The sequence below is a fragment of the Phocoena sinus genome, chromosome 1 (genome assembly GCF_008692025.1).
Source record: "Phocoena sinus isolate mPhoSin1 chromosome 1, mPhoSin1.pri, whole genome shotgun sequence".
Classification (NCBI taxonomy): Eukaryota; Metazoa; Chordata; class Mammalia; order Artiodactyla; family Phocoenidae; genus Phocoena; species Phocoena sinus.
The window spans coordinates 37,216,954-37,231,922 of NC_045763.1; the positions used below are offsets into that span (position 1 = coordinate 37,216,954).

The 14,969-nt window shown below is 39.0% G+C and overlaps 1 protein-coding gene and 1 non-coding gene across 2 annotated transcripts in view; one reads left to right on the top strand and one right to left on the bottom strand.

Annotated features, from left to right (window-relative positions):
• The window catches only part of EIF2B3 (eukaryotic translation initiation factor 2B subunit gamma), a 155,158-nt gene that overhangs the window by 125,205 nt on the left and 14,984 nt on the right, over window positions 1–14,969 (bottom strand).
• Window positions 12,901–13,007, top strand: LOC116745189. Its single transcript, XR_004347310.1, has one exon. It is a non-coding gene; the product is annotated as a U6 spliceosomal RNA (small nuclear RNA).

The window sequence follows — 14,969 nt, forward strand, 5'->3', positions numbered from 1 at the left end:
TTTGGGTAGTGTGGACATTTTAACAATATTAATTTTTCTAATCCATAAACATGGGATATCTTTCCAAACAACAAAAAAAACGGGGGGATAAAGATGGCATCTACCTCAGAGTATAGTTGGAAGATTAAATGAAACAATGCATATAAAGTGTTTAGCACAGAGACTTCTGGTGTTGGAAAATGGACTAGGAACCCAAAAATGGTTATAAACACCTAAGAATTTTGGATAAGACAATAACAAAAAATTACTCCAAATGTATTCAAACTTACGAGAAAGAATAGGAAAATACCAAGTGCCAGGACTGAAGAAGGAAATGAAAACTAATTCGAAATCTTGGCTGCCCTAACTGGGGTTTTAAAGTGTTACATTGGGCCAAAAGATGTAGCTTGAAGCTGGTATGAAACCTGGGAGTTTGAACTGAGATCCTGCATAAATGGGACCTCAGTGAAAGGGTAAACTCTGGAGAAAAAAAAAAAAAAAATCTACCTATAGCACAGGTAGTCATCAAAGACATTTGTCTGTTTGGTCTTGGAACAAAAAATTCTGAAGAGAATATTTCTCACCTAGAATTCTATACAAAGATAAGATATCATTCAAGAGTAAGGATGGAATAAAACATTTTCAAACATGCGAGTTCTCAAAATATTTAACTTCTATGCTCTCTTTAAAAAGCCAATAAGGACTGGGTTCCTTTGAAATGAGGGAGTAAACCAAGAAAGAGGAAAACGTGAGATCTAGGAACCAGGGTATCCAATATCTCATCCAATAGGAGAGAGAAGGGAATTCACAGAATGATGGTGAAGAGAAGTCCCAGGATGACAGATATGCCGCAGGCTAGAGAGCAACCAGTAGAAATCTGAAGAGAGAATGGATGGCTTCCAGGAGGGTTGTCTCAAAGGAAAAACAAAAGTGATTGACAGAATACCTGATGTGTTTAAACATACTGATACATTTATGTTCCTTTTAAAGGATCTGAGGATGAATGAGCAATAGAAACAGAAAACTAAGCAACTTTGAAAGTGAGGCAATTAATAACTAAGAAAAACAAAACACTGTATTTTTAAAGAAAAGTAGGAGCTTGGAAGAATTGATGGAACTTTTCTTCTATATCTTGATTGTGGTGGTAGTTATACCACCACAGTACATTTATCAAAACTCAGTATAGGGACTTCCCTGGTGGTGCAGTGGTTAAGAATCCACCTGCCAATGCAGGGGACACGGGCTCGAGACCTGGTCTCGGAAGATCCCACATGCCGCAGAGCAAGTAAGCCCGTGCGCCACAACTACTGAGCCTGTGCTCTAGAGCCTGCGAACCACAACTACTGAGCCCTTGTGCCACAACTACTGAAGCCTGTGCGCCTAGAGCCTGTGCTCTGCAACGAGAGGTCACCACAATGAGAAGCTCACACACCACAATGAAGAGCAGCCCCGGCTTACCGCAACTAGAGAGAGCCCGCGTGCAGCAATGAAGACCCAACGCAACCAAAAATAAATAAATAAATTTATTAAAAACAAACAAAACAACTCAGTATACTACATGCACACTACTATATAATAAGATAGATAACCAACAGGGACGTACAGTGTAGCGCAGGGAACTCTCCTTGGTATTCTGTGATATCCTATATGGTGGGTGGGGGAGTCTGAAGGGGAAAGGATATATGTGTGTGTGTGACTGGGTCACTTTGCTGTACACCTGAAGGTAACACAACATTATGGATCAACTATACTCCAATAAAATTTTTTAAAAATTAAAAAAAAACTCAGTATACCAAAAAGGGTGAATTTTATGTATGTAACTTATACCTCCATAAACGTGATTTAAAAAAAAATCAAACTGTACAATTTAAAATGGGTGTATTTTATTGTATACAAATTATAACTCAATAAAGTTGATTTTTTAAAAAGGGAAATACAATACTCGTACACTATAAGGCTCAGCTATAAATAAGCCCTCATAATTGATTTAACAAAAATTATGATGCTACTATATTTGGGAGATTAGGAAAGGGGGAGAGAGGGGCAAAGTGTTACATGAGTCAAATCCTTACTTTCCATACTAGAAATTCAATAGATATTATCTAAAAATTAAAGAAAAGGACTTCCCTGGTGGCGCAGTGGTTAAGAATCCGCCTGCCAATGCAGGAGACACGGGTTCGAGCCCTGTTCCGGGAAGATCCTACATTCCGTGGAGCAATGAAGCCTGTGCGCCACAACTACAGAGCCTGTGCTCTGGAGCCCTCGGACCACAAATACTGAGACCGTATGCTGCAACTACTGAAGCCTGCACGCCTAGAGCTTGTGCTCTGCAACGAGAGAAGCCAACACAATGAGAAGCCCACACACCACAACAAAGAGTAGCCCCCACTAGCCGCAAGTAGAGAAAGCCCGTGCGCAGCAACGAAGATCCAACACAGCCAAAATAATAATAATAATTAATTAAATAATTTTTTAAAAATTAAAGAAAATAGTAGTATAAATACGATACTTAAAAATATTGAGGACAGGACTTCCCTGGTGGCGCGGTGGTTAAGAATCCGCCTGCCAATGCAGGGGACACGGGTTCAAGCCCTGGTCTGGGAAGATCCCACATGCCACGGAGCAGCTAAGCCCAAGTGCCACAACTACTGAGCCTGTGCTCTAGAGCCCGTGAGCCACAACTACTGAAGCCCGCGCGCCTAGAGTCTGTGCTCCACAACAAGAGAAGCCACCACAATGAGAAGCCTGCGCACGGCAAGGACAAGTAGCCCCAGCTGGCCCAACTAGAGAAAACCCACACGCAGCAACGAAGACCAAACACAGCCAAAAATAAATAAATAAAATAAATAAATTTATTTTAAAAATATATATTGAGGACATTATCAGAAGGAAAAAAAGAAGAGTTGAAAGCAGTTGCTTCTGAAGAGCAAAAATAAGGAACGAGGAATGATAATGCAGGAGACCCTTGTCCTTCACCCTAAGTCTTGTAGAACTGTTTGATTCTTTAAGTTATATACGTATTATTTACATATACAGTATATATACTAACAAAAAGAGCATGAAAACACAATCTGTGAACAAATCTACAAAAGGCAAATAAGATTTTTATGAAGATTTTTACAAAACTTTGAGATATACTTAAAAAGACTGAAATAAACAGAGAGACTCTAAGTGAATTAGAGCCTGAAATGTGAGAAGCAAGACTAAACTTTTACATGAGATTACAAGAAAATATCTTTAAGACCTTAAAATAGGGAAGAATTTCTAAAGCAAGGCACAGAAATCACAAACCATAAAAGAAAAACTGAAAAATCAATTACAATAAAATTTAAAAGCTTCTATTTTTCCTAGAGCCCAGATTGTAGTCCATAAACACCATGTTCCACAAAAAGAAACCAGGGCTCTTTTTTTTTTTAACCACTTTTTTGAGGTATGACTGACATCATAATCAAAATCAAGGCTTTTTAAAGAAATGCCTGATTTCAGATCTGAATATAATGAAACATGAAGTATACATATGAAGTATTACTGCCAAAAAACTTGAAACTGAATCTAATCAACAGTTAGAGCCAAACTCCAGTTTACAAGAAAATACTGAAAAAGAGAAACAAGTTAGTCAGTGTTAACTGCAATATTATTTACAATTGCCAAGATATGGAACAACCTGTGTCCACTGACAGATGAATGGATAAAGAAAATGTAGTATATGAATACAATAGAATATTATTCAGCCATAAAAAAGAGTGAAATCTTGCCATGTGCAATAACATGGATGGACCTCAAAGTCATTATGCTAAGTGAAATAAGTCAAACAGAGAAAGACAAACACTATATGATCTCACTTATACACGGAATATTAAAACAACAACAACAAAGCCAAGCTCACAGACTAGTAGATGCCGGAGGTAAGGGGTGGGAGGTAGGTGAAATAGGTGAAGGGAGTCAAAAGGTACACACTTCTAGTTATAAAATAAGTAAGTCATGGAGATGCAATGTACAGCATGGTGACTAGTTAATGATACTGTACTGCACATTTTTTAAAGTTGCTACGAGAGTAGATCTTAAAAGTTCTCAACACAAGGAGAAAAAATTCTGTAACTACATATGGTGATGAATGTTAGCTAGACTTACTGTGGTGATCGTTTCACAATATATACAAATATCAAATCATTGTAACTGTATATCTGAAACTAATATTGCATGTCAATTATATCTCAAAAAAAAATAAAACAAAATATCGATCAAAAATAAGTTAAATGACATCAATAGAAAGCAATCAGACATACCGGAGATGTGGGAGACTCTACAGGACAAATACTTGTTTTATTTGATAAGTCAATGGCATAAGAAAAAAAAGGAGGTGGAGGGGAGACTGTTCTAGAGTAAAAGAGACTAAAAAGGCATAACCACATATAACATGTGGACCTTTAAAAACAGTACCATTGCAATAACAACACTAGAAAGCATCTACTAGTAAATTCAACAAAAGATGTGTAAGAAATTTTTATAGAAAATTATTAAACTTATTTAAAAACACAAAAATAGCCTTAATAAAGAGAGACATATTATGTTCGAGGAACAGAAAGACTCAGTATTAAAAAATGCCAACTCTCCCAAATTAATCTGAAAATCACTGTAATTCCAATCAAATACTAAGATTTTTCACGGCTGATACTAAAATTCATATGTCAAAGGTGAAGAGTGGCCAAGACAACTTTAAAGAAAAATTATAATAGGGTGAGGTAGAGGGAAGTCATCCTACTAGACAGAATTTCTATAAAGCTATGGTAATTAAAACAATAGGATATCAGCGAAGGAAAAGACAACTAGACTAGTGGAACAGAACAGAAAGCTTAGAAATAGTCCCATGTATATGTGGAGCTTGGTATAAATCGGGGAAGAAAAGATTATTCAATAAATTGTGCTGGGATAACCAACTCTTCATTTGGGAAAAAGATAAAAATAGATATCTATTTCATATCATATGCAAATATAAATACTAATTTAAAAATCCAAATATGAAAAGCAAAATTGTAAAGTTTTAGATGGCAGGAGTCTATCTTTAATACTTTAAAAGTAAGACACAAAAAGCACCAACTATAAAGGAAAAGATTGATCTAGGTCACCACAAAAAAAAGCTAAGACTTCTGTATGACAAAAGATACTATAAACAAAGAGAAAAGAGGGGTAACACTGGGGGGGAAAGTTGCAACCCATATAATCAGTAAAGGATTAGTATACAGAGCGTAGAGAGTATATACTACAAATTAGCAAGAAAAAGACAAACAACCCAAACAAGAAGTGGGCAAATGATATGAACAGGAAATTCATTGAAAAGAGCCAATATACTTTGCAAAAAATTCTCAAGTAATCAAGAAAATGCAAAACTAAACCAACAGTGAGGGGAATTCTCTGGCGGTCCAGTGGTTAGCACTCAGTGCTCTCACTGCCAGGGGCCTGGGTTCAATCCCTGGTTGGGGAAGTAAGATCCCACAAGCCGCGTATCATGGCCAAAAAACAAAAATGAAAACAAACAAACAAAAAACCCCAACACTGAGGTACCATTTCACACCCATCATATTACTGAAAACATAAAAATCTTAGAACATCAGTTGTTAGTGAAGACGGAGAAATCAGAACTCTTCATTTATGCTACTGGTGGGAATGTAGACTAGTATGACTACTTTGGAGAACAATTTGCCAGTATCTAGTAAACTTGGAGATGCACATAACTTACAACCCACACATCACTTCAGGTGTCTACCTTCACAAGAGCACAAATAAACCGGTGCAAGGATGTTCATTGTAGCACTATACATAGTGAAAGAAATGAAAGCAAAATAGCTATCCCACAGAAGAAGAATGAATGTATAAACTCTCACCCAGGACTCAGATCCAATCTGGAGGGACAGGCTCTGGGAGGAAAGTTTGTGCCAAGATCATGCCAGAAAGAAAAGAAGGAAGGGCTTTGTCTGTTAAGTCCTTAGCCAAATCTCATTCTTCCTAGCCTCAGTTTTCTCCTCTCTCCAGTGGGTACAAATGCTGACCTTGCCCATATCCTTGATCAATCCAAACGTGTCTTCTCCACACCTAGACACCTGAGCAATGGTGAAAGGGGGAAAAAAAAAAAAAAAAAGAAATCCCCCCAACAATTGTGCTAACTGAAGTAACTATAAATTTATATTCTACAACATCAGCTACACCCCTGATGTTGCCTAGACCTCCTTCTCAGTGTCTCTGGTCAGCTCTCTCCCATTTTCCAGTAGCAATTCTAAAGCTTCATTACTCACAAGTCCCAATCTCATCACCTTCCTCTTTCTATATTCTCAACAGACAACTATGCCTCCTACTTCATCAAAAATATAAAGGCCTCAGGAGTGAATTATTTTAATTCCTGCTCTCCTTCTTGATTTGCATTTGAGCCTTTTCTTCCCTCCTGTCCTCTCATTTCAGTGGAAGATGTAAGCCTTCCTGCCCAAAACTGTACCTTAATTCCTTCTTGTCTCCTTGGGAACCTTATCCATCATTTATCTCCTTTCTTCTGTACTTCTCCACTGTCTCTTTTGCTCTCTTATAAAAATGTTCAAGTTGCTTCCATCCTAAACTAAAACACCCCCAAAGTATAAGAAACTAATAACATTGGCTAATAAGGAGAACTGGATGGCTGGTAGATAGGGAAGAAAGGAAAACATTTCTCCATAAACCTTTTTATATTTAAAAAAATTTTTTTTTTTGCGGTACGCGGGCCTCTCACTGCTGAGGCCTCTCCCGCTGCGGAGCACAGGCCCCGGACGCACAGGCCCAGCAGCCATGGCCCACCGGCCCAGCCGCTCCGCGGCACGTGGTATCCTCCCGGACCGGGGCACGAACCTGTGTCCCCTGCATCGACAGGCGGACTCTCAACCATTGCATCACCAGGGAAGCCCTATATTTAAAAAATTTTTGAACACATGTATTAGTTATTATCTATCTATTATTTTAAAACATCCATGATCATGAGTGTCTCTCTTTCAGAGGTTCCTCTCTTCTAACTGTCTATTAAGTATTGGTGTTTCCTAAGGTCCTCTGGACTCCGTCTTTTATTTACTCTACTTATTCTTGTGGGAAGGATGGTTCACATTCACAGCTTCAACTATCACTTATAAGCTGATGACTCTTAGACCTGTATCTCTATCTCTAGCTCAGATCTTCTTCCTGAACTCTACATAAGTTTATCAACTACCTGCTAGATATCCTACTTGAATCTAATTCTTAACAGGTCTGAAGCCAAACTCTTATTTTTTTATCCATCAATCCATTCATTCATTCATTCAGTCAGTAATCATTCATTCATCCATTCAAAAATATTTAAATTTTGACCAGTAATAAGTGCCAAATTCTGTGCTGAGCACTGTAGATTCTACAGTGAAGGTAAGTTTCCTTATGGCCTTTAATATTTAAAGTGGCTGGTTTAATCCTTTACTATCCTTCAGTATCTCTCATCTGAAACAAGAAAATTGTTCCCTTGGACTCTAATTCTATCCCAATCTATCAAGAGATAGGAAGAGAGGGAAACAGATAACTAACATGAATTACAATACAGTTTTATATAAAAAGTTATATAATAAGGAAAAACACAGGGGTGCTTAGGGAACAATTAGATGGGACAATTAATTTTAACTTGGAGGCTAGGGAAGGCTTCAGAGGCAATCAAAGTTTTAGCCAAATCCTGAAAGATGAGTAAGACACCTCTTGTGACCCATCTCGCATTCTGTGGGTCCATCTTTTTATTCCAGACATTTCTCTTGCATCAGCTATGTAACCTGACAGCATTTCACTTCATGCACCAGTCATCTCTCATTTTCTGTCCGGAGATTTCTAGCAACCACCATGTGGGATACTTGTGGGAACCCACTCAGGCATTCTGGCACACATACAAACCTTAAAGTGTGAGGAAATTTATACCCACGGGGCAACCTTTGACCAATGGGTAAAGGAAGCTAGTGAATAAATACTTCTTTTCCAAGTCTTGGGCAATTACTCTAAGGTACATTCCACATGGCCCCTGAGAAGGTCTCCAGAGCTAAGCTTCAGTTGCCCACAGTGGTAACCAAGTCCATAACACACACTTAGATTGCCATTCCCTTTTTCCCTGTATCACTCTTTAAATCCCACTCCTGGGCTTCCCTGGTGGCGCAGTGATTGAGAGTCCGCCTGCCAATGCAGGGGACACGGGTTTGTGCCCCGGTCCGGGAGGATCCCACATGCTGCGGAGCGGCTGGGCCCGTGAGCTATGGCTGCTGAGCCTGCGCGTCCGGAGCCTTGTTGCTCCGCAACGGGAGAGGCCACAACAGTGAGAGGCCCGCGTACCGCAAAAAAAAAAAAAAAAAAAAATCCCACTCCTGTTCCTTGGAATCACTTCTCAAAATAAACTACCCATACACATACCCTTATCTCAGGCTCTGCTTTTGGGGGGAAATCCAGGTTAAGGAAGATCAGGAATTAGTTATTTAGGTATGGATAGAGGGAACTGAACATGTTCCAGGTGGATGTACAAGTATCCAAATTTGTGGAATTGCAAAGGCAGAGTATATTTAGTAAGCTAAATGTAGTTACATATCATATTACCCCTATAAATTTATTCCTTGCCCTGCAGCAGTCTCTAACTTTGTGAATGTCACCACCATCAATCCAGTTGCTCTTGCTAGAAACCTGGAAGTCACACTTGACCACTCCTTCTTTTTCTCCCACATCCAGTTAATTAGCCTTAAAGGTCTCCTAAATATTCTCCAATTTGTTCCCTTCTCTCTATTACCACTGCCATTGACTTGGTTTGGTTCTTCCTCATTTCTTACCAGGCTACTGCAAGAGCCTTCCAGGGTCTCTCTAGCTCCCCTCAGTCATGCAGTAATAGTTCTAAAATATCAACCTGTTAATGATCCTTCAAAGTATCCCTACAGGATAAAGTATACATTCTATTCTTACCTTTATCCCAGACTATATGGCACAGTATGGTAGGTAAGAGCATGGGCTTTGAAGTAAATGACTAAGGCTCAATTACTAACTCTTCCATTAAACTCTCCTAAGACAGTCCCCTTATCTATTCTCAGTAAGGTCTGAAGGGGCTGGTGTAGTCTTGGCCCTATGAATTCTCGAAATTAACGAACAAATACTTTCAACATGAAGTCTTGCACTGAGGAGAAATCACTGGGAAAAGAATCCAAACTGGGCAGCACAGGGATAATCAGTGCAAAGGAAAGAGAAAGGCCGGATAAAATGGAGATAATGAAGCAGAGGAGAAAGATCTCAAAAGAGGGGGCTCTAGAGCTATGAAGCTAGAAAAGCTATGCTGACACAGCCTTCCCTTCTAAAAATTTAGGAAAACTAATTTCAGGTTAAAATTAGTAATAGAAAAGGATTACAGTCAAATCCTATACAAGGTTATTGTTGAAAAATATAATAATAAAAGTTAGAATAACATCTCTACCATAAAAGCAGATGTCAGAAAGACATGCTCAAAAGACAGATTAAATTCATAGCCTAAGATTTCAAAATTATCTAAAATAAGAAAATGATAGAAAATGTGAAAGAACAACATAAATCTGAATTAGAAAAGTTAGAAATGAAATGACAGAACTCAAGAATGAATTAGAAGTAAAAGAAAAATATCATTTCAGAAATAACAGCTAAACTAGGAAGAACACAAGAATGAATAAAACACAACTCTTAATGCCTTAAGGCCGGGGTCCTGGTCCATGGCCTGTTAGGAACCAGGCCGCACAACAGGAGGTGAGCAGCGGGCGGGCAAGCGAGCGAGCGAAGCTTCATCTGTATTTATAGCTGCTCCCCATTGCTCGCATTACTGCCTGAGTGCCACCTCCTGTCAGATCAGCAGCAGCATTAGATTCTCATAGGAGCATAAACCCTACTGTGAACTGTGCATGCAAGGTATCTAGGTTGCATGCTCCTTATGAGAATCTAATGCCTGATGATCTGAGGTGGAACTGAAGCGATGATGCTAACACTAGGGAGCACTGGGGAGCGGCTGCAAGTACAGATTATCATTAGCAGAGGTTTGACTGCCCAGAGACCATAATAAATCAACTGCTTGCAGACTCATATCAAAACCCTACCAGTTGAACCTAGTTGCAGGGCAGGAATAAAGAGGTAGACATAGAAAATGGACTTGAGGACATGGGGTGGGAGGGTGAAGCTGGGGCCAAGTGAGAGCAGCATCAACATATATACACTACCGAATGTAAAACAGTTGGCTGGTGGGAAGCAGCAGCATAGCACAGGGAGATTGGCTCAGTGCTCTGTGATGATCTAGAGGGGTGAGATAGGGAGGGTGGGAGGAAGGCTCAAGAGGGAGGGGATATGGGGACATGCGTATGCACATGGCTGATTCACTTGGTTGTGCAACAGAAACTAACACAGTATTATGAAGCAACTATACTCCAATAAAGATCTATTTAAAAAATAGATAAATAACAAGGTCCTACTGTATAGCACAGGGAATTATATTCAATATCCTGTAATAAACCATAATAGAAAAGGAAAGGAAAAAAAAACCCTATCAGTTAGTGGCAAGTGAAAACAAGCTCAGGGCTCCCATGATTCTGCATTATGGTGAGCTGTGTAACTATTTCATTGTATAACACAGTGTAATAATAATAATAGAAATAAAGTACACAATAAATGTAATGTGCTTGAATCATCCTGAAACCACATCCCCCACCCCCCCACCCCTGGTCCATGGAAAAACTGTCTTCCACGAAACTGGTCCCTGGTGCCAAAGATTGGGGACCGCTGCCTTAAGGGAAACAGAATGTAAAAAAGGAAGAAAATCCTAAAAAAAAAAAAAATTTTTTTTTAAGATAAAAAGGATTTGAGGCAAAGTAGCAGAAAGAGAATATAAGCAACAAAGATCCAGCATACACATAAGAGTCCCAAAGTCTAAAACCAAAGCACTGTAACAGAACGAATGCCTAAAACTGTAATTCTAAAAAACTTCTCTGAAGTAATAAAAAAGGCAGAAACTTCACAGGGAAAGGACATACTACATATCTAGAAAATAAGATTCAGAACATCAATGGGACATATTATGTAGTAAAACCACAAGATTTTAAAGAAAAATAAAAACTCCTTTGGGAGCCTAGATAAAAGGACCAATTCACTCATAAAAGAAAGAAAAGCAGATTTTCACTTGGACTGTTTTAACAGCAACACTTTACAATAGAAGATAATGAAAGAATTTGTTTAAGATATTTAAGGAAAAAATGTGAGTCAAGGATATTATATCCCCATAAATTGGCTTATGAATACAAAGGCTGCAGATAATCTGTTGAGCACTGATATCATGACCACTTCTTAAGGAACCTACTAGTAATAAGCTTCAGACAGCCAAATGACCATAGAGACAAGGACTAGGGACTGGTGGTAATGATCATTAACAGCTGCTAACACCAAAAAAAGACAATTAGAAATGATTTGCCTCAAGATAGAAGACACCACCACCTACAAAAGCATCTTGCCAAAAAAATTCAAACTGGAATTCAATTTAGCCTCTAGGTCCAACTACCAATTAATAGAAAATACAGAGAGAGGAGTACTTTTGAAATGACACCACAGGGCTTCCCTGGTGGCGCAGTGGTTAAGAATCCACCTGCCAAAGCAGGGGACACAGGTTTGAGCCCTGGTCCGGGAAGATCCCACATGCCGTGGAGCAACTAAGCCTCTGCGCCACAACTATTGAGCCCACATGCCACAACTACTAAAGCCCATGTGCCTAGAGCCCGCGCTCTGCAACAAGAGAAGCCACCGCAATGAGAAGCCTGTGCACTGCAACTAAGAGCCGCCCCCACTCGCTGCAGCTAGAGAAAGCCCTGTGCAGCAACAAAGACCCAACGCAGCCAAAAATAAATAAATAAATAAGTAAATAAATGTATTTAAAAAAAAAAGATGACACCACAGGGTCACAATCAGCTAAATGCAGACTGCGGGAAACTCTACAAGAAAAATACCCAGTTCCTTCAACATATAAATTATAAGGGGGAAAAAAAAGAAAGATGGAGGGGAAATCTATATATTAAAAGAGATATTTTAATCAATTATAATGTGTATAAATAAATAAGTAAATAAATGTATTAAAAAAAAAAGATGACACCACAGGGTCACAATCAGCAAAATGCAGACTGTGGGAAACTCTACAAGAAAAATACCCAGTTCCTCCAACATATAAATTATAAGGGGAAAAAAAGAGAGATGGAGGGGAAATCTATATATTAAAAGAGATACTTTAATCAATTATAATGTATAGTCCTTATTTGCTTCCTGATTTTAATAAACACACTAAAAAGATTTAAAAATTCTATTTATGAGGCAACTAGAAACTCATGTACTGATTGGATACTTGATGATACTAATGAATTACTATTATTTTATTTATTTATTTTTTTGCGGTACACGGGCCTCTCACTGTTATGGCCTCTCCCGTTGCGGAGCACAGGCTCCGTACGCGCAGGCTCAGCGGCCATGGCTCACGGGCCTAGCTGCTCCACGGCATGCGGGATCTTCCCGGACCGGGACACGAACCCGCGTCCCCTGCATCCACAGGCAGACTCTCAACCACTGCGCCACCAGGGAAGCCCACTAATGAATTATTAATTTGTTTTTTTAGGTGGTATAATGGCATTATACTTTTATTTTTATTTTTTAAAAAGCCCTCATATAGCAATGTTCTGAAATATTTACAGATGAAATAACATGATGTCTGAGATTTCGTTCAAAAGAACATGAGAGGGAGCAAGTTGGGTGGGAATACAGGTGAAATAAGGTTTGCCATGGGTTGATAACTGCTGAAGCTGGGTGACAGATATATAGGTAATGCTCCATGTACTTTTGTACATGTTTGAAATTTTCCATAATAAAAAGTTTTAAAAAGTGCTTGCTTCGGCAGCACATATACTGAAATTGGATTGAAACAGAGAAGATTAGTACGGCCCCTGCACAAGGATGACACATAAATCCACGAAGCATTTCATATTAAAAAAAAAAAAGTTTAAAAAAATAACTGGTCCACAATTGGTATTTAATAAATAACAATTTTTTTGGGTTTTTTTGTGGTACGCGGGCCTCTCACTGTTGTGGCCTCTCCCGTTGCGGAGCACAGGCTCTGGACACACAGGCTCAGCGGCCATGGCTCACGGGCCTAGCTGCTCCGCGGCATGTGGGATCTTCCCGGACCGGGGCACGAACCCGTGTCCCCTGCATCGGCAGGCGGACTCTCAACCACTGCGCCACCAGGGAAGCCCCCTAAATAACAATTTTAATCATTATTATTAGTTGACTGAACAAATATTTGCCGAATGAATGAGTTCAGACATAGGTAAGACTGAATCATTCATCAGCAAATAGGAAACACAATTATGAAGAAAATATAAAATCTAAGAACTTTTATATTATCAGCACCATTTATAATAATGGAGCTCACTCACCCAGGGCCTGGGAGAATGAATGAGCCAATAATCTCTCTTGATAAGTCAGGGAAAGAGGTTTGGGAAGCTGAAACAAAAAGTGAAAAGCCAGTAAATCAGCAAAATTATGGGATGAGATAAGGCAAAATGAAGTAAAAACAGTGCCAGAAGAATAAAACCAAATGAAATATGTTGAAAAAACATAACATAGCAGATATGATGTCCAGCTCCAATATTCTATAAGTACACACAACAGAAGTTTCCACATACAAGTAGGACTGCAATACATTTAGCAAATGCAAGGCAAATGACAAAGATGATAAACTAAAACAATAAAACATATTTTAAACAAAGAAGCCAAATAAAGCTAATATACTACTGTGGTCTTTCTCTGAGCAAAACAGAAGCCACATGGGATAACCTCACAGTAAATTTGGGGAACTCAATCTGGAGGAAGTAGGTAAAGATAAAAGAATCAAAAGCAAACTCGGAACTCTCAAAGGGAATATTCTTATCTTACCTAAAATCTTATTGAAAAAGAGTCTCCAAATGTTTAGGACGCTGCTTTGTGGGCACAGGAAAAGAGAAATAAATGGCTCAAAGTAGCACTGCTTTTAAACCATGGCACAGCCTGTGGGTACAACTTTCTCCCTTAACAAGGTACCTGTCATCCTTCAGCAAACACTAACTGCCTCCTCAGGCTGTCTCACTTTAACTGTTTATACGTATTTCCATTGTGCTTCCTACAAGCTCATGTTGATCCCAATCAGACGGTTCTGAATTTTGGCTCAGGTTTTACTTTGTTCTTAATGGCTATTCAGGCGTCTATTTACGTTCCTCCACAGGTTAGCTTTGCTGCTTTCTGTTCCAGGTTGGAATGCAATTTGATGTGAAGCCAGGATTTCAGGTGCCATTGGTATAGGAGAAACCAAGTGGAGAGAGCAAAGAGAGCAGAGACTTGCTAGCCAAAGTCACAGCTTGAGAAGAAAGCTCAGAGGCAGGACTGTATATAAAGGATGCTGTGTAAATGATGTGAAAACAAAGGGGTAAGGGAGGAATAGAAATTAGACTGTGCAGAATGACTTAATGAGGATTCTGATCTTAGGTATAAGGAGAAGCCCTAAAATAAGAAGTAAGTGATCAAAACCATAAGAAGAGGTAGTGACTTGGGAGTAAAATGTCCTTTTGGCAGTTACTTTACCCTTCATCTCATACCCTCTCCTATTTATTAATAGTTGACCCTATTATTTCTCAAGGCTCTAAGAGTTATAGGAACTTATTTGCATGAAACTCCCAGGATCTCCAGTTCTAGGCTAGGGCAAAAATAACATTTCTAAGATTTATAGATTAGGGAGCAGAGAGTTTAGTTTATACCTCCATACTAAATTGTTAGACAGTAACTAAAACAGCTCCTGGGAAGACCACTAAACACCCTTAGCTTCTTGGTAAATCTGGCATCTATCCCTGTGAAAGAACAGAGTTCTCATGACCCTAGTGAAATTCCCCGTATCTTCCCTAAAGAAATAAGCAGCTGCA